This window comes from Mus caroli, unplaced genomic scaffold (assembly GCF_978045245.1).
Source record: "Mus caroli unplaced genomic scaffold, Mus_caroli_1 scaffold_17, whole genome shotgun sequence".
Taxonomy (NCBI): Eukaryota; Metazoa; Chordata; class Mammalia; order Rodentia; family Muridae; genus Mus; species Mus caroli.
The window spans coordinates 47,378,471-47,406,274 of NW_028227272.1; the positions used below are offsets into that span (position 1 = coordinate 47,378,471).

The following is a 27,804-nucleotide window of genomic DNA, read 5'->3' on the forward strand; positions in this document are numbered from 1 at the left end:
ATTTCAGGAGAGCCTCTTATTTTACAGATGAGAGAGCTGAGGCATGATGACATAAACGATCTGGTACAGGTTGCTCACTTCAGTAAGGCAGAAGTCCAACTAGAACCCCATCTGTTTACACAACATATTAATACGGCCCTTCCTCTGGAAAGGAAAAAACTGCATATCATATGCTCAGACTCTCTCTTCTTACAGCGTTATGCATTCCTGCTGGATTCGAAGACAAAAGCTGAGATGGCTTCTCTAAAGAATTATCTTCCTAACAAATCTGTATTGTTCTAAATAAAAGCTAAAACAGCGCTACTGTTCTATCTCTTCAAAAGAAAAAAAATGGAAATGCTTTTTCAGAAACCACTTCATAATCTTGATGGTCATGAAGAATTTTCATATAAAAAAATCAACACAGTATTATCACTGGGCTACATGACTAAAGCAAGATACTGCAGGGATAAATAACTAATGTGCGGCTACTGTGTTTCTTCTCTCCTCCTCCTCTTCCTCTCTCTTTCTCTCTCTCTGTCTCTCTCATTCTGTCTCTCTCCCTCCCTCTCTCCCCCTCCTCTTTCTGTATGTATGTGTGTGTTTATAGTACAGAATACACAAAAAAAAAAACCCAAAGGGGTTATAAAAATATATTTACAGTGTATAAAAACTGAACCGCAGTAAATTACCCGAGAGCTGATGTAAAACATTTACTTTATTATTTTTTCTTTTATAATACTGGTAAGGGCTCTTAGGAGAATGAGTTAGATAGTACTAAACTCTCAGAAAAATTAATCCAGTAAATATGACTTGCTGCTTTCATTTTCTCAGGAAGAACACCTGTAGCAAGAAGAGGCATTCAAAACCACTCTGTGGAGCTACAGCAGTAGTTTTAGCATGCATCCAATTCAGCCTTTAAAATATCACTTGTCTGCAAACATGCCTCTCTGGTCCCTAAGGCCACCTGAAATGAGCTCCTAATTACATCTCGTTTTGATGCTCATGGTCCTTACCTGAGGCTTCTGCAGCTCACTTCTACCTCCAGAAGCACACGTCTAGGCAACTGAACCTGCTGGACTTCTTGGCAGGCAATTATGACTCCCAAGGTCTGACCTTCATCCTACATAGACACCCCGTGTCTCTGCCCTCACCTTTAGCTGACAGAATTACTGTTGGGAGTTTCTAAATTTCCCTGTGTTTCCTTGTTTCTGGCATGGTCTTGCTCGGAATCTTCTCTCACTAAAGGACCAAGAGGATGGTCTTTTCCCCTTATTTATTCACTCAACAAATGTTTATGGACAGCCTGTTCAGTCTGACCTCCAAATAATATAAAAGTAAATCAGGCAATCTCCCATACTCAGGGAAGTATGATCACGTCCAGCTCAACCTGAGGCCCACCTCACATTTCCATCCAGTCATCCAGACATCCCTAAAACCAGGTCACACCCCAGCGGATCCCCACAACTAACTTTCAACATACTGCCTATACTTCTCGTGAATGACTCACCGCTGTGTTCGAAACCAATACGGACATTCACAGGTGTTCAGCATATACTATATTTAAAGAACTGTGTTAGGTTCTTCTTCAGCGTTACATGATCAAGGTCAAGGTTATTTTGACATTTCCTCTCCCATCCTGGGGTATACACTCTCCATGTATAAAATTACATGGGGCACCTTCATTTTCATTTCCCAGATACTCAGTAAACATATGCTGAAAGAATTAACATACTAGTCTGTAAATGAATATATAGGGAGAGGTGGACAAGAAGATCTGAGCCCCTAAGATTTAATGAAAAGCTCAACATTACTTTCCTTTTTTCTTGGTTCCTGGTAAATTATTTAAAATTTAAATATATCTTTCTTAGTCCTTGTGTTTTTTAAGTTAAGAAATTAAGAAATCATATATTAAGCAGTGTAGGGCCTGAGAGGCTGTGACTGGAAGTCTTGTGTTTAATACTGTCTCAAAAAGCAAAACAAAACAAAAACAACAAAAAAGCAGACTTGCTTTTTACATTCTTCTCAGTTCTACTACTAACTCACGTAACCTCTACCACGAATTAAAAGCAAAAACCCTAAAAAGATGTATATGAGTACTTCAGCTGTAAGAAACATGTGTGGTCTGCCCCTAGTTCTGCCAATTACAGAAAAGGGCATTCAAAGTACTAGGCACCCTCTGCCAAGCACAACAAAGGATGCCCAAAAGTCTGCCACCAGGTACAGCTTACTCACTGCCTGTCAGCTGAAGAGAAAAGCCTCCCAAAGGGGAGACGAGAGCATCTCATCAGATGTAACATAATAAACACAGTGCAAGAAGGGACAGGAGGACAGGGCACGCCTGAGGTCAGCCCCATGCTGACCATCTCCGAACGCACCCGTCCTGGATGTAAAGTTCTGTACGGAGTACAGCAGCTACTGAATAACAAGTCACGTGGAAAGAGCGACCTCCTCTCTCCCACCTTCCTTTCCTTCCTTCACTTTTTCTTTGGCATATAAGCAACCTACATCAGAGACAGCTCACACAGTTTATCTGTCTTTCCCCACTAGAAAGTGCACTCTACAAAGCGTACATTTACAACCATCTTATTAATAGTAATATCGCCTAGAGATTAAAGCAGTGCCTATCTCACAGTAAGTTCAATAAATTTTATTGAATAAATATTTCAATTTATTTCTTATTTAAATAATGTGTTAGCTATCTTCTTTCTTATCTTTATAGGTATACTATTCTGTATCATCAATACCCCCTACCTCAGCACTAAAAACAAAACAAAAAACCTCATTTTATGAATTTCAATTTTATTTTTTCATTTTTCATTTCATTTGTTTAATAATGCTTAGAACTGTAAGTTAACACATTCTACTTTTAATAGACACATTAATATAAAGATCAATATACTGAAAACACCTAATGAACAGGAATGTCCTTTTCATCTTAAAAAAAAGTATGAATATATAAATGCTGACTCCCTACATTCAAAGCATTCAAGTACTTTACACAGGCCATATCTTTTAATTTTGAAAATGATTCCAACAGGTAATTAATATGGCCTTTGTTTACATATGAAGGAACCAGAATCGTAAGCTATTTAATCACCAATTACTAAGTTGTTTTGCATCATGAAATACTAGAAAATGATTTTCTACATATACCCACCCACATCTTCATAGCTAAGAGTGTCATGCGTGACTTTCAAATATGAGTTGTATAAGACATAATCATACTTGTAAAGCATGCTACCTCCCAGGTGGATATGTAAAAGACAGACTTGATTTTCTGACAGTGTATCGGGAACCAGAACTATATCTAAAATACTGAAAATGAAGCTAAGCAAATGAGAGAAACAAGCAACTGCCAAGAAGCCAAGAGACTGAGAACAGCAGAAGTGGCAATGGGCTTAGATAAAGGCCTCTCTCATGGAATTCCAGGTAGGAGCCCTTCCTGTCAGAACTCTGACTCAAAATGTGTGAAAGAATAAAGAATAAGATTAAAAAAAATAAAAACAAAACAAACAAAAATGTAGAAGAGACAAAGAGGAGAGGAATTCAGGTAAATTGTGTCTACTATTACTTTGACTTTCAGTAGAAGACTACCTTGTATACAAATAAATTATGAACACATATATTTAATGTCATATTTTACTCGTTTCTTTAAAGTTAAGACTTATAGAGCTGGAAGTAAACCAACTGAAATACATGTCAGAGAAATCTAGAACTGATCAGACATCAAAATTATGTCACCAGAAAAAACCCTAAATTCTTTATACTTCATCCATCCGTGAACACGTACTTACATAGGAGATATTCAACCTGGTACTGTTGTGTCCAGTAAGGAATGGAGTGATGACCAGCACACAGAGGACTAAGACGGCGCTCAGTAAGACTAACTGAGCAGGTATGTTGTCAATGTCACCAAGACCACTGGTTTACTAGAGACACTCTACTACAGAATAGTTAATATGGCCTGTGCCATCACCCAGTGTCTAAGATTCAAAGAGAACTAGTCATATAAACTTCAACACAACCCTTCAAAAAAGATGACAGTATTTAAGCTATGTCATTTTATTAGGGAAAAAAATCAATTTCTAGTATTATTTCATGATATAAAGCAACTTAGTAATTGGTAATTAAAAAGATTGCGATTTTTAAAGCAAAGATACACACATTGGCTAATCTTTCACCATGAGCATTATGAAGTATACCCAAAATACTCATTATTCACAAATCATAGTAAGTCAAGGAAGCAGAACAGCTATGTTACAAGACCATAACAGGAACTGGATGGGTAAGACATTACTCAGCAAATCAATATAACTAGTGTTCTTTCTAAAAATAAGCAGTAGTTGGGAGAAAAACAACCATGTTTCACTTTTAGATACAATGACCATAATATCTTATATTAAAGTAAGATAGTTTGCTAGGCCCAAAATATTATGATTATATATCTTAAACTAACATGACCTTATTCAGTTCTTTGTAAAAATTAACATATAGTAACTATAGGTTTGTATACAAATAGAAGGTTTGGTTATTTAACTCAAAAGTCCCAGTTTTTCCATAAACTAAAATAAAAGTAAGAATTCATAGTTTTGGGGGCTGAAAAGAAGGCTCAGGGGTTAAGACTAAGAAACTGTTCTTCCAGGGGCCCTGAGTTCAAATCCTAGCAACCACGCAGGATCTCACAACCATCTGTAATGGAATCCCATGCCCTCTTCTGGTGTGTCTGAAGACAGCAACAATGTACTCACACTTATAAAATCAATAACTAAATCTTTTTTAAAAATCCATTTCTAGCCTTGTATGGTGGTGTATGACTTTAATCTCAGCCCTCAAGGGGCTGAGGCAAGTGGATCTCTCGGAGTTCTAGTGCTATAGTGAGACTTTGTCTTTAAAAAAGAAAAAAAAAATAAATTCTATGAGCTTCTATTACAAGTTTCTTAGAGAAATTATCTCATGTAAAATAAGATTATACATCCCTAGAACGACATCACAATGACTTGCTTAATCATGTGACTGTTATCGTAATCTAAAATTTGTGAATCTTACATAGGCCAAAATAAATCATTACCCTGTTCTGACAATTGGCTCAAGAAAAAAAAGAAGAAGAAAAATCCTTAAGTTAATCACCGTAAAACCTCCTAAACTTGTAACAATGGTAAAATAAAATGATAAATTATCAAACAGAAATAACTGGGAGACCAGTAATACTTTTGTGATCTGTGAAGTTAAAGAATGAAAACAGATGCGCAGCCGTGCGCCAATTTGAACCTCAGCTATCAATCCGCTGAGAGCGGAAGAGCCTGCAGACAGGGCTGGGGCAGGTTAGGTATCACAGCGGCGGGAACTGATCATTAGCTCACAGGACCTAAATAAAAGCCAAGCGTCCAGGATTACCCTGCCCTTCCTTCCATGGGTAATTTTTCTGCTGGAAACAATTAGCACCTGTGAGCTGCCGTCCACAAGCTGACTTCCTTCTACAGATCAGGATTGCTCGCTGCCCCCTTCGACCTAACCATGAGGCTCGGAAAGAGGACAACTTGTAAGAAGACTCCACTGCAAAATCTGTTTGGAGCCGTGTGTTCTACAGCCATGTCACCCGGGGAAGGAAAGCCCTACCAAAACTGTGGTTCTAACTAACACATCATCACTACCTACTGAGCAAGACCCAAACTTGAGAGACCTGGAGCCAGAGAACAAAATCTAACTCCCCTTGCTCACACCACACAGACAATGGTTTTCCTAGGAAATAACCCATCAGTCACCATTCTTTAAAGAATAAAAAGCAATTATTGCCCCTGTTTGTTTGGTTTTTAATCATTTTAGGATCAGCACAAAGGTAGAGGCTACACTATTATTGTTGCAAATATGCAGGGTATTAAAACTATATATACCTTGCTAGTCCTAACATCCACCCTAGAGACTGATGGCCACACTCAAACCTTTCTATTTCCAACTAAACATAAGGAACTAATCTGTTATCACCCTTGTCCCACAAAAATTAAAAGCTTTTATTTCCACTTAGCTGCCACTTAAGATTTATAAAAGGCTCATTTCCCTTTCACTCTAACTCCAATCCTCATAGAGAATACCTGCCTCTTCACAGGTTGCCAATCTTTGGTATGTTAAAAATTCCATCAAGTTGCACTTCTAGGATGTAGCACTTAGCTTTTAATGATGGATAAAAGAAGTTGATGGTTAAAGTCCTTTTGCTTTCTATTACAGTGCCCATCTAATAGAGATTAACTCTTTTATAAAGGATAGATATTTGTTCTTCTTTAGTCAAACTTTAAAAGCCACACTAACTTTGACAACATATAAAATTGTTTAAACCAAGAGGGTGAGACAGAACGCACAGCCTTTGTCAGCACCACAAACAGAAGTAATGTCTCCACTTAGCCCTTCTTCTTGTGTTTATAATTTTTAAAGCGATTTCCATAAATAATAAGCATTTTGTATTTAAGATCTATCTCTTCTAGTTTATAGAGTTGACGCTTTAATGTCTGTGTTTAAAGCATTGTTTTCTAGTCTACAACCACCTGCAGGATCTCTGCATGCATCTCTGCTGGCCAAGGACACAAAGAGTTTTGTATATTTATTATAGTGATCTCCTGCCAGAAAAATAACAAAATTTTTTGAAGAAAATCTATTTTGACAATTTCCCAGCATTTGAATACAGGCACCTCGAGAAAATGATGCTTTTTTTAATTCCTAAAATTACACAAAAGAATGGAACAGGGTGCCTGTCTGGACTACCTGGTTCTTCTTACCCTTTGGAAGTTTGGGACTGAATAATGCCCAGTTCCCAAATTCCCAAGCAGAACTCATCAGAGGCACAGCAGACTTCCCCCTGCACTTAAAGCAGAAGGTATTCCCTGACAAAAGACAGTTATTTTATAAGTAGGCTTGAAATATGGCCTTGGATCTTAATTTAATGCTTTGTCTATGTGCACCTGAGTGGACTCAGTCCATGACAAGGTAGGTGGGTACTGTGTCACCACAGAACTTAATATGGCCATTATGAAGCATCACCGTGTATGAGTCAGCCAATCACTGAAAACTAAATCTGTTATGGTTTTAAAAATCTTCTTTCTCCTGATCAACTTGGAGCAGTTTAGTCTTTTCAGGACAGAGGAAATCTAACAGCCCCACGGTAAGTCCTAAAAGCTGTTCTATGCAGGATCGGAGAGAGCTGCAATGGGGTTGGGGTGGCTTTTCCCAAGACCAGACTGGAATAAACTCAGAGCATTTGATAAGTCGTCGGCATGCCATTTAACAATGTGTGACTGTTTGCAAATTCTTGCTCTGGACACTGAAGCAATGTCTCACTTTATTGTCTGTTCGCCACCCAAAATCAGGTCATGTCAGAAAGTGAATGAGAACTTGCATCGGACGATAATAAGGAAAGTTCAAGTAATAGACATATAAGGTGATTTGGGGGTAAGAGATAAAGTGAGAGAATGCAGAGTGTCCATATAGCTTCATTCTCATTAGAAACAAAAAGTCACGTAATCCTGCTTTGGGCACAGTGGCACCGATCAGCTGATGCTTTTACATTATTTTGAAGCTAAACAGATTTCCATAGAAAACCACCAAACCAAGAAGTCTTATTCTCAGACCCAGCTCTGCCACTCATGCCTGGGTCACACTTCCTTAATCTGGGACTTTCTTCCCATTTAAGATAATGGAATACATTACGGCAAGATCTGTAATATCTTTTATAGTTAATATTCTATTTAGTCTCTTTAGGTTTATGGTAGTTAAATCAAAAATTATTTCATCTTTATATTTTTCATCACAGATATTCCATCCCTATAGAATATTAACTTTTTAATTCACAAGTTTACCTTATTCCTGAAATGATTCTAGAAACAATTTACTTAGGAACAATTACACACAGTAATTTGCTTGACAATGCACGAACACAATTAAAGCAGAGGCCATCTTATCCTGGGCTGGAAAGTCATGCTTTTAAACCCAAGGCATTACAATTCAGTGAGAGTCCACACAGGTCCAGTGAATAGTGGTGCAAATGTCAGGAAGAAAGTACCAGAGACAGACGGAGGGAGGGAGTGAAGATGAACTAGGATGGAATGCCAAGATCACTTGCCAGAACAACAGGAGCAAGTTGGGGGCCTCTGAGGCTCAGTCCTTGCATCCAAGGTTGAGAACAGTGATTCTGACATCACAGGGGTAGGTAGAAAGTAGTGGAATCACTGAGTCTGGAGAGGAACTCTACCTCACTATGTCTAAGGTTTCTCTTTTCTTTGGCCACTTTAAATAGAAACTGTTTTAAAAGTTCATGGGTTCTGGGGCTGGTGAGATGGCTCAGGGGGTAAGAGCACCCAACTGCTCTTCCGAAGGTCCAGAGTTCAAATCCCAGCAACCACATGGTGGCTCACAACCATCTGTAACAAGATCTGACTCCCTCTTCTGGAGTGTCTGAAGACAGCTACAGTGTACTTACATATAATAAATAAATAAATCTTTAAAAAAAAAAGTTCATGGGTTCTAACACTTCCATCATTATATACTATGTAAAATAAATAGTATGCTCTACCTTTGCCAAACTGCAAGTTCTCAACAGAATTTCATCCATTAACATCACAGCATGTCCAAAGACATTATACTAAGTTAAAATTGCAGAAATGTTGAAATGGCAAAGGCGAGATGGCTCAGCAGGTAAGAGCACTGACTGCTCTTCAGAAGGTCCTGAGTTCAAATCCCAGCAACCACATGGTGGCTCACAAACATCTGTAATGAGATCTGACACCCTCTTCTGGTGCATCCGAAGACAGCTACAGTGTACTTATGTATAATAATAAATAAATATTTGGGCCAGAGCAAGCAGGGGCTGAGCAAGCGAAAGTTGACCGGAGCGAGCAGGGTCTACTGGAACGAACAGGGTTGACCAGAGCAAGTAGAGGTCCTAAAAGTTCAATTCCCAACAACCACATGAATGCTCACAACCATCTGTATAGCTGCTACAGTGTACTCACATACATAAAATAAACAAATCTTTAAAAAAAAAGAAAGAAAGAAAGAAAGAAATGTTGAAATGGAGCTAGGGATATAGCTCAATTGAAAGAGTACTTGCCTAGCTGCAGGAAGCCTTGGGTTTGAGCTCTAATCAACAGGCACACTAGCAATCCTAGCTTTGGGGAGACAAAAGGAAGAGGATCAGAAGTGCAAGACCATCCTTAGCTGTGTAGTAATTAAGCCTGAGGCCAGCCTGGGATAAGTGAGAGCCTATCTTCAAAACAATACAATGGAATGGAATGGAATGGATGGATGGATGGATGGATGGATGGATGAATGAATAGAAAGAGAGGGAGAAGGAGGGGGAGTGGTGGGAAGGAGGGAAGGGAAGGAAGAAAGAAGAAAAGAAAGAAGGGAAGGAAGGAAGGGAGGGAGGGAGGGAGGGAGGGAGGGAGGGAGGGAGGGAGGGAGGGAGGGGCAGGGGCAGGGGCAGGGAATCCTAACATATACATACTCTAAGCTCATTCTTTGTCCGTATACAGTCCTTTTAATTTCCCATCTTATGCTCTAAAAAATGTTATCAGTAGAGAAACTATCCACAGTATCTTAAACACTCATCTAGGCAAATCGGAAGTGTAGTATTCATCTCATTGATATTTTGCAGGCCTTATGACATAAACAGCTAAAGCACTTGTTCCTAAAGCACACTGTTCTAGGTGACAGCAATCTAAACAAGCTGAAAACAAGGGGGAAAGATCTTAGCACAAAAATACCCAGCCTGTCTTATACAGGGGCAGCTCTCTAGAAGAAAGGCTAAATATGTAAATCTTGCCCTGGGGGAGCCAATACAAACTCAGTCTCCCGGGTGAAGCCACTAATCGTAAGCATGTGCTATGTCTTTGTCTGTGGAATGGGAATAATGTCATACTAGTTACCGCACAGACTGTTCTTAAGTGCAAGTAAGATCAGTAAATGTAATCACAGTGCAGGCTCTAAGATACACCAAGTGTAAGATTTTACCACCGTGCAGAAGTAATAAGGGTTACACCCTAGCAATAAAGATCTGATAACTCAATGACTAATAAGGTAAGAACTATTACTTGAAGATCATACCAAACCTTGCAAGAGGATCTCTGAGAAGAAATTAAACTTGCAGTCAGTTATGGATAGCTTCAGCAGACTAGCCTGTCTTTGTAAGACAAAAAAAAAAAAAAAATGGGGAACTTCCCGCGTTTAAGACAAAGGCATTAGAAAAGCAAATTAGAACCTTGTGGCTTATTTCGTGTGCAGATGTGAAACTGCTTTAAATAAACACGTACCTGTCCCCGATCAATCGGGATGGCAGAGGCAGAGGACTGCATTCATGTGGCTGGTTTCTAACAGAGAGAGAGCTAATGGCACAGCTTCCCTGGGAGAGAATGCCAAAACGCAATTTTGAATTGTCACTCCAAGGTTAGGAAGTTCCACGAGGTTAGCACCTAGAACATGGCAGGAGCTCAAAAAATACTCTGAGTACACAGAACAAGGCTGACGGTTCAGGTAAACAGCATCCAGCTAAAAATGTTCGTGCTCAGCCCTCTGCCCTCCCTTAGTTCCTTCCTCCTCTCTTAGTCCTCTTCTACTTTCATGGCATGTAAGAAACATGACATGCATCTGATTCTGAACTATTTGAACTTGATGACCTTCATCCCATTTTCCTACCAAAAAATAAAATAAAAACCAATCTTTACAAGAAGAAGAAGCAGCAGCCAAGAAGCCTCCACTGTTCGATTCACTTGGCCATTTATTAAATACTTACTATGGGTTTTGATGTTACATTTTGGAGCACTTTATAGAGTCAGGTGTATAGCTGGCTAAGATTAATTTCTCATCCTATTGGCAGTCTCTCCACTTTGCGACTGACTACAGTATAGAAGATACCTCCATGCAAGCACATTTGTCAATTGCTAGAATGATTTACTGTGCTACTGGAGACATTTTCAGAAAGTTCTTCCCTATCTTAAAGTGTTTGCTAGTGTTTTCCTCTAGCAATGCAGAGTTTCTGTTATATGTTCAGTCTTTGATCCATCTTGAATTGATTTTATACAGGGCAAGAAATACGAATCTAATTTTACACTTCTGTATGTGGCTATCCAAACTTCCTAGCACCAGTTGTTGAAGAGGCTGTCTTTTCTCTTACATTGTTGTCAAAAATTGAACAGAGACTACAGAAATGGCTCAGCAGTTAAGAGCACTTGCTTGCACTGCAGTCATGAGGGGCAGTTTGGACCACAGATCCAATGCAACAAGTCAGGCATCCTTTGCATGCCTGGAACCTCAGCTTCAAAGGAGGGGAAATAAGGGAGAGGGTTGATTTCTAGCATAGCCTATAAAATGAAAACCCCAGGAGCAAAGAAGGACCCTGGCCCAAAAATATAGGCAGAGAGTGAAAGGAGGATATAAGATGCCCTCTTCTGGCTTCTGTATATTACAGGCATGTGTACCTATATAATTCACATGCACATCCTCACATAGGCACAGACATACACACATGATAGACAGACACACACAGAGAGAGAGAGAGAGAGAGAGAGAGAGAGAGAGAGAGAGAGAGAGAGAGAGAGAGAAGATAAACAGACAGATATATAGACAGATAATTTTTAATTAGGTGGCTATAACTATGAGGGTTCATTTTTTTGTGATTCTCTAGTTCATTTCTTTGGGCTATATGTCCTTTCATGCTACTTTTGTTATTAGAGCTATTAATAATGTAGTTATTATTATCTATAGTATAACTTGAGATCAGGTACTATGATGCATCTAGCAAAATAATGTCGTAGTTATGCTGTACCTCAATAGATATTTTAAAGAACACTGAATGCATTAAGATTTGGGGATAAGGGGGCTGGAGAGATGGCTCAGCGGGTAAGAGCACTGACTGCCCTTCCAAAGGTCCTGAGTTCAAATCCCAGCAATCACATGGTGGCTCACAACCACCCGTAATGTGATCTGACGCCCTCTTCTGGTGTGTCTGAAGACAGCTACAGTGTACTTATGTATAATAATAAATAAATCTAAGAAAAAAAGAAGATTTGAAGATAAAACTTCAATCTGCAAAACCAGTAGCCACTTCTAAGCAAGTACCAATTAGAAATAAACCGAAGGTGTCCTAAAATTATGTCAACAGAAATATATTTTTCTATTTTAAAAATCTGAGTCAAACTTTTTAGAAAGCCACTTATGTGATGAGCAAAGTATGCATTTTCCCTAATTCTTAAGATCTGCATATTGAGTTCAAAGGCCACCTACTGTATTTGAAGTCTGTGTATCAAGAGTGACTGATACATAGGATTACATTTAAGGAAATTAAAAGGAAAGCAAATGGTGCAAAAAAAATGTTTTACATGGTAAGCTCATCTCTATTCATGTGAGTGAGTCCTCAGAAGCTCAGCTCTGCGTACACAGAGTGATCCCATTCATGCTCTTCCAAATTACAGAAAATCTGTACGATTTGCATTATTGATGCAGAGATTATAAGTATATAATCATGAACATAAAACAAAACCCAGCCTTAAAACAAATCCATGAGTGTTCCAGGTCTTGAGCTTTTCCAGAACCAAATAAGATCAGAACGCGTGTCTACAGATAGATGAGATTTGTAAAGACATTCATTATTTCCATAAGGATTGGGAAATAATACGATTTAATACTTGTTCTTCAATAAAGCCAAATAGCTCCAAAATAAAGACTAGAAAAAAGACTCCCATATTATTAATCTCTCCATTTCTGTGCTCCTTGCTACTCTGATGAAAACAGTACAGTCATTATCCATGATGTGACTTTATAAACAACTATTTTCCCAGACTAGCTTCTTCCTTATGATATCTTTTTCGAATGTGTTTGTTATAAAAGCACCCAGAGTTGACAACTGGGAACACTGAGTACAGTATTATAGAAACAAAGTTTCATTCTACCCTATGCTGAGAATCAGAAGCCATCAGCCCAGAGTGGGCCACAAATGAAACTAGGTAGAACTATACAAAAGCCACGGTTGTAAGACCATACCCTGTTCATTATAAATAAATGAAACCAGGTACCACATTGAAGGACCTGCCAAACCACAGCATCCTAAACAAGAAACTATAAATCCAAGTACAGGCTGAAAACATCCTGGGAAACCAGAAAACTACCTAATGAAGGAACTAGGTTTAACATACTATTATCTCTCATGAGCTCCATAGAATCCATGTGAATACTTGAACTAGAAACTAACACTTTAGGATACTTCTAATTAGTACAATTGAAGAGAAAGCATTAGTGACTGTAATATATTTTTGCACTGGCATATCTTCTGGCTCTTTTATGTCTAGTTCAAATTTACTATTCTACTCTATTCTATTCGATTCGCCATGCTTTCAACATTGATGTATATGGAATCCTCTCTGAGCTATTACACAAACACTTCTGTTCAGTTATGGCATGTTCAATCGCGTTACGCCACTGATAGCAATAACTACGAATTAAACTCTTAAAGCCTGACTAAAATACAACTCTGAATTTTAAACGTTACCAAAGGACACACTGATATTTAAATAACATAGAAAAGTTAACATTATGAACTTGTGGTTTGTTTTTTTAATTCGGTTTGATCTGTGATGAATTTGGGGTGGTGTTTGTAGTGCGGTTTGGTTTGGTTTTTGAAAAGGTGTCTCACTATTTAGCCCTGACTGGCTTGGAGTCATTTTCCAGGCTTGAGTGGCCTGGACTTTGCCATCATCCTCCACAAAGTCTCTGTCTCACAAATGCTAGGATTAGACATATGCCACCACCAAATCATAAGGTTGGTTTTTCAAAGTAGACCCCAATGCTCAGACAAGTTAGTTTTATAATTAAGGACAATCAGGACAAAGACAAGTGTCACAGGAAGAAAGTCTGTTCCACTCCTGTGCTAGAATGGATCTGGTTTGCACCAGTTCCTTCTGAGGACTATTGTATACCCGGTCTATTAGAACAATTAGTGTGTATTAATGTATATGGTTAATATTTACGTCTTCTGGCTCCATGTTTACTTTGATGGCAACGATTATTTTGTATTTATTTTATATCTCCCAAGTCCAGCTCAACCAACACACACTAGGCACTTGATCCATAAATGTTGACAGACAAGAGCTTTTAACTAGTTAAATCTCATCAGCATATGGTCAAATTTCTTTATTTGGAAAATACTGTTGTTTGACTATAACTTAAGATATAAAGAAGAAAGAAGTGTGTCAATTATCATAAATTAACTCAAGTTACAAGCTACTTGAAGGAGAAAAGTCTGAAAGCAGTGGGGGTGGAGGGGGTGGTAAAACAATAAACAGAAAACCAGCACCTTCGGCACAGGATCATTTGACCAATACAAGTAAAGCAAGATTCGGCCATAGACTCTCCACAACTGCTACCTTACTAAAATATGTTATTCACGAGTTTCCTGAATAAGGGGGAAAGGAGAGCCATTCTGAGAAGAAAAAGACAAACTTGCAATCTTTTATAATTGAACTAAGCTGAGTGCTGAATTTTCAGATGTTAAAAAAAAAAAAAAAAAAAAAAAAAACCTAAGGAGTAGGGACTCAGCTCAGTGGTAACGTGCTTACCCACCAAGCTCGATGCCCTGGGTAAGATCCTCAGGTTCAAAGGAAAATAGAGACAAAATAACAAAAATGACCAACAAAACAAGGTAACTGGCACACACAACCTAGCTGAGCAGTGGTGGCACAGGCTTTTAACCCCAGTGCTTGAGAAATAGACAAAAACAAAAAACAAACAAACAAACAAACAAAAAACAGTCTCAAAAGAAAACAATTGTGGGGTTCCATAGTAAAAGCAAGCACTTTGTGCTCTTGCAGAGGACTGGAGTGTAGCTCACCACCCACATGGCAGCTCAGAATGTCTGTAACTCCAGTCCCAAGGGATCTGACACCCTCTTCTGGCCTCCTCTGGCACTGAATGGACTCACGCAGTGCAGACAGAAATTCATGCACATAAAATAAAGATAACTCTTTTAAAAAAGAAAAAAAAAAAGACTGATTTCATATGACCCTGGATCTTAGTAACAAAAATGTTACTTTATATTTTTACACACAAGCATGTTCCTATGCAAACTTTTATCTTATAGACTATAGTCTACTTATCACAATAGAAGCAAGTTTCCTAGGTAAAATAAAGGGAGACACATATCTCGACCCATTTTCAAAACTAATGATTTGAAACTTCTAACTCTACACATAATTCATGTTTGACCAACTGGTACTCAGATACGAATGCCCAGAAATAAAATATACTCGGTAATTTTTCCACTAATATTGAATTTTCTTTCAAAGTAAATGTCAGGAAACTACTTTATAGTCCTCCCCATGTGATACTGTCAAATTTTTCTAGCAAAATATACTCATTAATTGGATATTAAAGAACTGCAGAACACAAACATGAGAAAAGTCAACTGCTCATAAAGGAAAATATCTCTACTGATGTGTGATAGAAATTACAAACATTACAAACAAGAATGGCTATGGGCATTTCAATATGAGACACCGCAAGAAAAAAGGAAGCTGACTAGTTAGCAAACTAAGCTTGGGGCTGGTTTTGCCTTTCACAGTAACCTCATGCATTAAAGTTTACATTAGGCCCCGCCGGGAACCTTTCTCACATAATTCCTTTGAAAGTGATAAAGAATCGAGTCCCATCATTTCAGAATGAAGGCTTCTCTTTTGAGAGAAAGAAAATCTGTGGACTTCTTGGTGGAATTTTCTCCAAACCTTTTCATATCTGGCTTCTTGGAATGTGGCCCTAACAGCAGGTAAATACAGACAAAGTCCCAGGAGGCTACGGTACTGCACACTGGCAGTCTACACCTTGCAAAATCCCTGTCTAGCTGTATGACCTCAAACAAATTACTTATCCTGAGACTTGGTTTCCTTGTCATTAAAACAGAGGCATTTCTCATCTGAAAGTTATTATAGAAAATAAACTAGTAAAACTGTGTAGCAAAGAAGGCGCTCAGTCTAAGTTAGCTTTCTCTTTTCCTCCCAGTGTAAAACGTACAACCCAGGAAACCATTCTACAAAACACACCCAGCTTTCCAGTGGGTATAATCAAACTACCAGCCATCCTATCATTTCAAAGGATGGAAAGAATACGGAGTTTAGCTCCATCTACTCCATCAAAACAACAGGTGTCTTTTATTTCACACAGCCCGGCTGAAGGCTCCTCGGAACACTGTCCTAACTGACACATATAGGAACCTTTGCAAGTTTTGAACTCACGAACAATTTCATTATATGAGCGGCATTAAATACTAAAACGACTTGAGACCTATAAATTGTTAAAATCAAATAAAAGTTTAAAAAATAAGATTTACCTCTAGATTCTCATTTTAAAATTTTACAGTGTACAGGCTCATGGGGAGATTGGAAAGGGAGGAAGGGAGAGAAGAAGAAGAGAGGGAAGGGAGATAAAAGAAGGAGCAGAAGATACAGAGTAAGCCAAAGAAAAAGAGAATGAAGAAACAAAAGGGGAAAAATTAAATTACCACAACTTAGTAGATAATCAAAATTTGACGGATTTACTTCTTCGTTTTGTTTTGAGCACCACTACACTTCATTTATAATCAATCACAGAACTACACTTCAGTGAGTTTTGGAAGGCACACCAAAATAGTAATAATAAAAATAAAAATAAAAGATACAGCCAGGCATAGTAATGTAGTCTTATAACCCCAGCAATTGGTAAGAGGCAGGATTGAGTTCAAGACCAGTCATGACTATAAAACAATACGTCCTTAAATAAGAAGTCAGGGTGGAGAGTAACACTCAGAACTTATTAATATGACAGTAATCAACACATGACTAATAAAACTGCCTGAGTCCTCAGTCTGCAGCTCTCCTACATGGAGGAGAACAGCCCTATAAATAATGAAAGCATTAGCAAAACAACAATTCTTTAGGGTACAACTTCCAGTGTCTGTCCATGACAACTGACTGAACATTTTAGCATAATGATAAGCCTGACAAGGTGTTATTTTATTTCTAGAAGGTAATATACAGTCAGATACCATCTTCACGGCAAGCTTTCATTTGCCCATAGTGCTTATATTGGAATTTAAAAGTAACAGGCATAGTCTTAACATCTCCTAAATTTAAAAAGGAATTGAGAATCTCTATAAAACAAGCCCAAAACACTCCAAGGATAAAATAAATTTTCAGGAAATACTCTATCTTTGGGGTGGGGTGGGGAGAATGATGGGAAGAAGCACAGGGAAGTGACAAAATAATGAAAGAAATATAACCATTTCCTGAAACCCCCAATTACAGTAAAACATTGTGAAGTTAGCCTGCCTTGTGTTCAAAAGTCTAAAAAGTGCTGTGGTGCTTCTAAAAGTTGTGTTTGTTTAGTAAAATTAAAAACTATAACAAAATGTGACATACGAAAGTCATCTAAGCATGAACTAAGCCCTTCCTATTCCCGAGGCCATTCCCTCTGCTCAGCTGAGGGGGACAGGCGTTAAGGTCAATACTTGGGCTGACCTGGCTTTACACCCCCTTCTTCCTTGCTCCCTTACATGAAGAAACATAAGCCACAGAGAAGCTTGCAGTGAAGGCAAGTCCAACAGGTGGATGGTCACATATTAAAGTCAGCAAAAAAATGTCCCCTGTGGCCAAACATTCGGTCCATGGACTAAAGAAGTTAATTCTATAGGATCCCCTTCCTTATTTAAAACCCATACCTCTACACATAAGTCAAGATTCATTCTTTTGTAGGGTTTTCGTGGGCTTTTTTAATACAGTAAAATGCTACAAACAACATATATTACGGGAAAAAAATCCCTAGCTACATTACAATAGAGCAAATAATGACCCTCTGACGGGGTTCAGTTTTGGTGCCAAATGACTATTGATACCAATGTCTTGAGAGAGAGAGAAAAAATCTTTACTTTTGCAATAATCTGAATCTATATCCAAGACACATGAAAGTACAAAGAGAGTTCCAAACTATACAAAGCTTACTAATTTATTGGACAATTAAAAACTAACAAATTAGAATTCATAAAGAGGGAAGGAGTTTCTGGCATTGCTAATTCTAAAACTTAGAAAACACAAAAGTTACTTAGTTTAATTTACTCACATCAATTAAATGATTACTGAGACAAGACAAAAATGAATGTCTGTGTGCAGAACACCATGTAAACACCAAGTGACACGGCTGAGACCCTTGGTACCTAACTCCTATACTTTCTTTGCATGTGAGCTCCTGTTTTGCTACCCCTAGCTTTTGGGTTTTACAGTAAACTTTTCAGGGATTTGGTTCATGTATGTCCCACTCATCTTCTCCTTAGCTTGTCCTTTCTTTTTATGCTCTGCCATGTAACTTATTACGCACTAAAATGTATCTTGACAGAGAGGTAACTTCAACAGCTTCTGAAGAATGCCCTGAGTAATTATTTAGAATAAAGGGTTACAGTTGATAAGTAATTTTACATGTGTGTCCACGAGCAGATTTAAGAGCTTTATTATGTCATTCTGATACATTGCCTTGATAAGGAAAGCAGTGGTTTTAATCACAGAGAACTTCTATATAAACTAGGTCTGAGGCTATGCAAAAGATTACTCATGTCTATCACTGAAGGGATTCATAATGCCCGTATGTAAGCATCAGTCATGTGTCATTTTTTTTTTTTTTTTTTTTGTGGTTTTTTGAGACAGCATTCCTCTGTGTAGCCCTGGCTGTCCTGGAACTCACTCTGTAGACCAGGCTGGCCTCGAACTCAGAAATCCACCTGCCTCTGCCTCCCGAGTGCTGGGATTAAAGGCATGTGCCACCAACGCCGGGTTCAGTCATGTGTCTTAATGAAAGTTTTAGAGCATACGATCTAAGGCAGTGGTTCTCAACCCTTCTAATGCTGTGACTCTTTAGTACAGTTCTTCTTTGTCATGACCCCAAACAGAAAATTTTTTTAATTGCTACTTCATAACTGTAATTTTGCTCCTGTAATGAACCAGATATTTGATTTGTGACCCCCACAAGTTGAGAACCACTAAATTCTAAGGCACCCCAGTATGCAAAAAAAAAAAAAAAGTTATCGGAAAAGAACAATGTGCAATGCTCTCAACTAAGCACCCTGACATAGAAAGTCATTTTTCTTGTCCTCTTGTCCTATGCTATGCTTTTGATAGTCAGGGGGTGTGGACTGAAGCCCGGGCTTTATACGTATAGCACTCTACCACAGAGCTGTAACTCAAACAACAGGCTCTGTCTTTTTTAGACAACCTTTCCACAGATCCAAACCACTATAGCATGCCTTAGCTTTTTGGTTTTCCTGGCTGTTTATTATTATTATTATTATTTCCTTCCCTAATTACTTGTCCAATAAGACACAGACACTACAAACTGAGTGCTGAGTACACCTAAGAACTATTCCTGACGTTACTGTGTGGTTTTCACACTGTTGCATAGTTATGACATTGTGCACGCACAGTAACAGAAGTTTCAAAACTTTAAAGTTATGGGGAGACAAGCTCAAAGTCCCTCAACTCGTCTGCTACACAGACAGCACAGTAGAGCCTAAGGCTTTGTGTGCAAACCCTCTGTTCCTTGTCCCACACACACTAACACAGGGATATTTACAGTGATGAGGGCTCTGTCAGTCTTGCACTGAGCACACACTGAGACATGGCCTAAGTCTGGAGAAGCTGGAACAGACTTCAGCAGTCAACAGTTTCAGAGGTAACTCCTGTTCGGTCTTTAGCCCTCAGTCCATTACGCCAGAGTTTCTCAAAGTCCTTCCCACCTACTGCAAAATCACCTTCTGTACTGATTAAAATCTAAATTTCTGGGCCTCACCAAATCAGAATATCTAGTAATGGTGCCTCCATTTTTAGCATGCACTCAAGATTGGTATTTTCAAACAATAAGTCGTAAAGTCAGCTTAGAGAATAATACTCACCGCCTTTGTTTAATAAAATAGCTTAGAACAAATGCAAAGTATAAAAAGATTCTATAGAGACATAAAATACCAAGAGGGTCCCATATACTGTCTCGGGAAACCTGCTTAGTACTAGGATGCTGTTTGCAAAGTAAAACTGTAATGCAATGCTCAGTCAAAAATTATTAAGAAATATAGCTGCTTTAACTATTTTTATCTTCATTCATATATATATATATATATATATATATATATACACATACATATCTCCATCCTTCTGTCATGATTTAAAATCTTAGTTATTCCATTCTAAGTGTTTCTGTCATAAACCCTTTCTGCGATCTGTGCTTAACTACTCATAGAATTATTTAACTAACATTTTGCAATTATTTTGGGTTTTCTCACTCTTAATGGCTTTCCTTTGTTTTTTTTATCCAACCGCCTCATGGAGTTATTTCACTACCTAGCCCCTCAAACTGACTGGTATAATTTAACTATGTATTCTGGCGGCTAAGTCAAAATTTCATCTGTTGTGTCTTTCCTTCCCTCGTTTTCTCACCCTCTCCTTACACTGTTAGAGAGAATTCCTTACTGGGTTGCCTTCCTAAGCGTGCTCTTGTTTAACTGGCACTTATTTCAATACTTACCATATTTTTTTTCTTTGAAAGGAAAAAAAATGAGAAGGATCCCATTAACAAGGATTTTCTAGGTAAATCTGGACAGCTTTAAGATGATGCATCACGAATGTACTAGTATTGCAAGGAATGGCAATCTTTAAGATATTGAAATGATCAACCACGCATACTGGGTGACACCACACTCTAACTTTGCGCATGTGTGACTCAAAAATATAGACGGCACATCTGATGCCAAGCCCAGGAGAGGTACCATGCCAAACAAGTCTATCCTAACAGCTGCCGTTGGTGATAAGTTATTAACAAATGAAGTGGACATCAAAGTTCCTGCTTACCACTTTACTCGCTGATACTCTACGGTGCTGATGGTGCAGTATATCAAAATTAAGCATCTAAACTAATTTAATTACCACAACTGGAAACACAGTCAGCACTTTTGTGACTCACTAAGAAGAGAGTGGGCATTTCTTTTAGTACAGCAAAAATAGGCATGCCTGTTGTGACACTTCCCCAAAAGTTATTTGTTGTTTTTGTAAGGTAGTGCCAGGAACCCTTCATTACTTCAAATAAAGGTTTCTAACATAAAATTGATAATCACATCAAGGCTCATTTAAAGATGTGGACCTGGCTGTTACCTATGATCTTTATGAACTAAGGAAAATAATAACTGGAAATTGTTTGTATTTTTACCGAAAATGTAGTTTTATTATTAGTTTAGCTGCCAAATAACATTATTTTCAGGCTCATTGTTCCTTCTATATTAAAAACAAAGCTATCTCATTAACTCATAAATCTAACACTTTTTTAATCAGATTCAAAGATAAAGATGGATTTATTAAGTCTCAAAATTATAAAACTTCCTAGATACCTAAGTCTATAATGGAGATTTACTCAATCCACCCCAGTATTTCAAAGATGTGGCACCATGAAACAACACAGATAAGCCACCCTTTTAATAGCTGGTATTTTATGTGAAATGCAAATTAAGGCTTCAGTTTCAGAATTTAATAAAGATATGCAGAATAAGAAAAATTTAGAAACTCTTGATGATGCAGAAGCAGAAACCTCTTTAAATTCTTTCTTTTATAAGTAAAGACTCACATCCAGTAAACACACTATGGTGGCAATTCATGACAAGGTGACTTTTAAAAATCCCAGTGCAAGTTGTACACTATCACAATAACTGGACTGACTTCAAAGATAGTTCTTGAAAACACTGTTTTAATGAAGGAGGCATTTGCTATCTCCAAGAAGTACAAGAGTTGATCAGATTGCTTTTATTGTGGTATTGATTCTCATATTAAGTTTCTGAATTGGTCAAATACATTTCCAGAGGGAAAAGTAACATTAAATGTTCACCACAGTGTATACAATTAGCTTTGTGTATAAGTGGGATGTTCTTTAAAAAGCAGTAATGTATTCTGAATCTATTCCCATAATGAGGGAAAAAAAAAACTTTAAAAAAATCAGCAATACTGAATTGAATCTGCATATTGTGGTACATACTATAAATTCACCTTCAAAATAATCCTATTAAAACCACTCCAGTTAGTCCATGATATGTGACATTATAGGATCGCTGACTGAAAGAAATACCTGTGAGGATCGGTGTAATATACTACTCAAAAAATAATCCCATAAAGTTTAGATTACCTAAAGCACCCAGTAATATTCAAGCATATTTGTTACTGGCTATGGACTACCACAAAGGCCTGATCTTCAAATTTAATCCCTTTAGCAGGAACACATTTTAATATATACATTATCCCACCCAGCCAATCAGGAAACAAGGCAAGGATCCTAAGTTTTCTTTCATGGAGAACTGAATTACAACTCATTTTCATTTGCGAAGCATAATGTCTAAATCACTATGGCACTATCATAAAGCACCACAGTTGATTTATAAAAGTCAGCACAGCTAGTTTTCTTAGGCCATCGGCAGTTCCATATGCCTTGACAGAAGAGGCAGACTTGCTAATTAGTTTTCTGTAGTTTCCAAACACCATGTTGCTCTTAAATGCTGCTCAAACACTGTTTTCACTACACGGTTATCTCTCACAAACTTTGCACACACTAACTATCCCAGATACCTTTTGCAGATTTTTCCATTTCGGAGATTTGGGAAGCGTATATTTGAAAATGGCAGTTAACAATAAATCTCAGAATAGATGTTTATGTACAGACTAGTAAAATGCTCCAAATGTCTCCAATTGCATAAATCTTGGTGGAAGTTAGGACCAAATTTTAATCAGACTTGTACATTAAATAAAAGGTTTCCTGTACTACCTAAATACAACCTTCCCCAACCCAAAAGTAACTGTTTTGGGTACCAAAGAAGATGGGAATCTGGAAGAAAACACATCACATAATTAGAGAAGTCCCCACTGTGGTGCTTTTGGGGTTTTTTATTAAGTCCATTCATACATTACAAGCTTCTACGTTAGTGTCTGACGAATTTACTAGGCCTTCAACTCTCTATAAAACTTCGACCAACTAAAATGTCTATTTGATAATTAGTTTTCAAGTGGCACTTGCAGGTAAAACAAGAAACAAACATTTCAACTAACTTTCGCTGTCAATAACCTGCAGGTGAACTGGAAAGACTAAAAATCCTGAGTTTGGCTGTGAGAGAAACTCAGTGAGACAACTGCGGGGTAGAGTATTATAACCCCACTACGAATCTAATAATGACCCTTCTGTCACTACCAACAGACACCCAGTTCCCTCTCTCAGGAGTGTGCATACTTACCCTGGAAGGTAAATGGGAGGCACACTGGAAGGAAGATGAACTGCAGCAAAGCCTTTGTCATACGATAGTGACCTATAGGTAGCAAATAAAGGCACATCATCAGAATGGGAAGGCTTTCCAAGAGTACAGTTCAATGAGGGAAGGGCACAGCTCCATACCAACCCCTTGCCTGTCTCCACCCTCCTCCAAGAAAGAGCAGCAAGGGCAGTAAGGGAAAGCATCTTTGATTATTCAAAGCGGGTGGGGGCAGCCCAGCTGGCATTCCTGGGTCTCCCCAGAACCTTGCTGCCTACTCTCTGTCTGTACAAAGCAGAAAGTTGATCTGTTCTGAACAGCAAAGCCCACACCACGATCATTCATCAACTTGCACAAGTGATCACCACCCCTGGACAAATACACCGGTAACCAAATCGGTAAAGATCGATAGGCACTCCGTGCCTCCCTCTGCCCAGGAGCCAGGCAGCTTGGAGGAGCAACCGTAGCAGCGGGTCCAGGTATCGCAGCCCTCAGCGCTGCAGACCTGGGCGGCCACAGCCAGCTCCCAATAGCCTGGCTGGGTCACAATTCTGAGACAGAGATCGGAGTCGACCTGGGGAAACAAATTCTCCACAGCCCACGACAGCAAGCTCAGGCCACCAGGTCGGCGAGGTCGGGGTGGGGGAGGCTAGGAAACGCCGAGGGAGAAGGAGAGAGGGAGGGATCCCGGGATCCCACCCTGGCTTTGTTGCTGGTCACCATCAACTTTGCATCTTAGTACAAAATGTCGATCTTTAAGGCTGACAAGACAGAGGCAGAGGTAGAGGGAGAAAGAGAAAGGCAATAGAGTCCATCTTGCTTTGGGGAAGAGGGGGAAGGAAAAAAATGAAGTGCAAACCCTACACTCCGGGCGTAAAAGTCTTCTAAACACCTTTCCAGAACGTAGGAGCAACGAGTGGGGTGTCCCTGTGCCCGTGCCCGCTCGAACTGGCGGCGGTCTGGGGGGAAAAAACGCCTCCCTCGCCTCCTCTTCCTCCTCCTTCCCCTCCTCCTTCTCCCGTTTCTCCTCCTCCCGTTCCTCCTCCTCCTCCTCCTCCTCCCGCGGGCCCCGGCGAAGATCCCGCCGCCGCTGCCTCTGCCGCCCCCCAGGGAGGCACCGCCGCCGCCCGGCCCCGTGCTGCCATTCCAGGGTTGGACCGCGCGGCGTGGCGCGCGTGGGGCCGGGTGCCGGGTGGCCGCCCGGAGATGTCCGCTGCGGGGACCCCCCGCGCCCCCTGGCCGTAGGCTGGCTACAAAAGTCGCGCGAGCAGAGGTGGCGGCGGCGCGCAGGGGAGAGGACGCGCGTGGGGAACCCACGCCGCGAGTGGGCAGCCCCAAGGGATGGCCGAGAGCGCCCCTCCTCGTGCAGGGAAAGTACCCCAGTCCCCGCCAGCCAGCCCCAGGAACAGCAGCCCGGCGTCCACGGCCGGTAGACGAGAACTGGACGTGTCATTAGCAGGACAGGCAATGGTTTCAAAGCCCCAGGCCAATGACCATTAGCCGAGGCAGAGCTAGCTCGGTCCCCATCCCCCACCACCTCCACCCACCTCCCCCTCCAGCTACCTTCCCCCCCCCACCTCCACCCCACCTCGCGAAACTTTTCAACAAGATCCACCTGGGCTAATTTGTCCTCAGACAGTTAAAATATTGACTAGACCCTACACACTGGGAAGGAAGGGGAATGCACGCTTTATTTTCCTTTCTGTAGAAAGGAAAGCAAAAAATAGCTTGTCTCTGTGTCTCTCCCTCTCCCCCCCCCCTCCTCTGTCGTACATGTTGTGTCTTAGCTTTTTGCATCGTTTCGTTTTACCTTCCTCATTTAGCAGAAATGATCGCGGGTATTTCACACATAAACGTGTTCCAGATTCCTGGATTCGGGGTCCTTGTAAATTACAGGACTCGGGTTCGGTCTCAGTTACGTTAAGTTTCATGCGATCTCCCCAAAATAAATTTTAAAATAATAATAATAACAATACATTTCTGAGGGTGAGTGAGCGAGACGAGGTGGAGGAGGGAAAGAAGCCTCCAGTCTGATTTCTGTAATTTACTAGCGACCGGGATCGCAGAAAATAACAGTGTAACACGAGCGTGGCTTCCGAGGGTTGGGGAGCTCTTTCTAGAGGCATCGACCCCATCCCCGGATAAAGGATCTGCAAGTTTTCTGTCATCGCGACCGTGCAATGCCATAACTTACCTTCAAAATGAGTCTTTAACCAGCCAAGGCCTTCCTCCTCCCCTCCACCGCCACCACCCCCAGCCTCGCTCTCTCCACCTTAAACTTATTGACACAACATAATCCCACATTCAAGCAAAATCCTGACACAGCCTCCCTCGTCCTCTCCCCCCTCCTCTCTTCCCTCCCGTTTCTCTCTCTCTCTCTCTCTCTCTCTCTCTCTCTCTCTCTCTCTCTCTCTCTCTCTCTCTCTCTCTCTCTCTCTCTCTCTTCCCCTCCCTCTCCCCTTTCCCTCCCCTCCCCTCCTCTCCCTCTCTCTCTCTCTCTCTCTCTCTCGCCTTCTTCGCCTTCTTCCCCTCTCCCCTGTTCTTCCTCCAGGCTACTCTGGCACTAGAACAGCACTTTCTCCACTCGCCGCGCATTTGGCTGGGGGTGGGGGGTGAGGGGGACACCGATCTCGGGGCCGGAACACCCAAATCCTAACTCTGCAGATGAACGAGCAACCGGGCTGCCGGTCCCGGTCACCGTCGCACACACACCAAACGTAGCCCCGACCCACCGAGGGCAGCCTTCCCGTACCTTCCACCCCTGCCCCGGGCTCCTCAGGCCCCACCTCCCCCGGCAGCCGAGCCCTGCCCGGGGCTCCTCCACGTACTTTCGCCTCCTTGAAGTTTGGGGCTCCCGGGGCGGCCACGAGCCGCCCGCCGGCGTGAGGGGACCGCTCCGTTGTTGTTTTCCTCGGGCGGCTCAACCCCGCGCCCCGGCTCCGTGCCCCCTCGGGCGGCGCTGCCCGGGCGCCGAGAGGTGCTGCCTGCAAACGCAGCCTGGCACCGGCTGGCCTACTCCTCCCCAGCCCGGCCCCCAGCTCGCGCTCGCCGGGCAGCGCCGCGCGCCCCCCGGCCCGGGCCCGCCGGCGCGGCCGCCGCGACCCTCGGCCCGACCTCTCGCCACCCAAAGTTTTGGCTGAGGGGAAAGTGGCCCGCGAGGCGCCGGCCAGTGGCGGCTCGGGCTCCGGACGCGCGGGTTCCCCTCGCCTTCCTCAAGTCCACCCTACCGGCTGCCGCCGCCGCCGCCGCCGCTGCCGCCGCTCCTGCCGCGGAGTCCTCGGGCTGCAGCCCCGGCGGCTCGCAAGTGAGTAGGAAAACAGAAAGTGCGGGAGAGCGCCTGCGAAGGCTGCGGATGGCGGGCGCCTACCTCGCGGGCTCGCCGCGGCGCGAGGGCGTGTGTGTGGCTCGCCCTCAGCGGCCAGTCAGGGGCTCTCTATGGGAAAGTGGAGAGGAGCTTGCGGAGCCGCGCTGCCTCCGCTCCACTGTACACTGCTCCACATACAGTACATGCAACCCGGAGAGACTGAAAACACTCATTTTATATAAGGCAGCCTGCCATTGGCCCGCGCCGTGACGGACGGGCGGCGCAGCCAAACAGGAGGCGCGTTACACCCAAACACACGCACACATACACACATTTCACAGAGACACACAAAGATCATCACATTTTCTATTTTCTAATGTTCGGGACCTGTAGACAGTGGGCGAGGACAGGTAGAGAGGCCCAGCAGAGTAGGGGTCCGGAGGGAAGCCCTCTCTATACCAAGTTGCCAGGCTGGAAACTGGTGTCCTTTTGACTTGGGAGGGTTATGGTAATAAACTACAACTCCACTGGATATGGAAGTGAGGAGGGGTGGGTTTGATCGCTGCCTTGTGGTGCCCCATGAAAGAGGCGAGCATTGTGTTATGATTTTACAGCCGGGCCTGCTAACAAGTGGCCGAGAAAGGCTTTTATCAGCTTAGATTTCTTTTGTCAATGGGTTAGCCATCACATAGGCCAAAATAGTGCCAGATAAGTTTATCAAGACTAGAATGCTTTGAGATTGTGACTGCCTCGTTAGCAAGCAAATTCAGAAAGTAAGAAAAAAAAATCAATACAACACACAGAAACAAAGATAAACCTTATGCTAAAGTAGCCAAATGTGCACTTGAAAGTCAGAGGGCAATCACCTGTATGGGTACACAAGATGTGCTGAAATTACACACCTTGTGGGAAAATGACAATCGACGGTCTGCCTTAGAAATAGACCTCTTGGTTCAATATAGCCAAGATTTATAACACACACACACATGCACACACATCCTTTGTTTTATATATTTCCCACTGTATATGACTACTCTATGGTCGGTGATTTCTAGAGACAATGAACGCGAGATCTAGTTTTAATGATATTTTTACTATGCTGTATCTTTGGCAGATCTTGTTAACAGTTTGTATTAAACAAGCCAAAGGGATACTTAGAAAGAACCGAACCTAAGAATTAAAACAGAATAAAATGCACACACAA

The 27,804-nt window shown here is 41.1% G+C and overlaps 1 protein-coding gene across 10 annotated transcripts in view; it reads right to left on the minus strand.

Annotated features, from left to right (window-relative positions):
• The window catches only part of Bbx (BBX high mobility group box domain containing), a 240,517-nt gene extending 213,729 nt beyond the window's left edge, over positions 1–26,788 (minus strand). For 7 of the 10 annotated variants that reach the window (XM_085832399.1, XM_029470819.2, XM_021185672.3 and 4 more), the window contains exons 1-2: positions 26,664–26,788; positions 23,282–23,353 (exon numbers count right to left, since the gene is read on the minus strand). The gene's annotated coding sequence lies outside the window, so the exon portion shown is untranslated. Of the gene's footprint in view, positions 1–23,281; positions 23,354–26,124; positions 26,207–26,523 lie in introns of those variants that run through there. The other 3 variants (XM_085832400.1, XM_029470810.2, XM_029470813.2) reach the window with 2 other exon arrangements.
• Between the last annotated feature and the right edge of the window lie 1,016 nt (positions 26,789–27,804).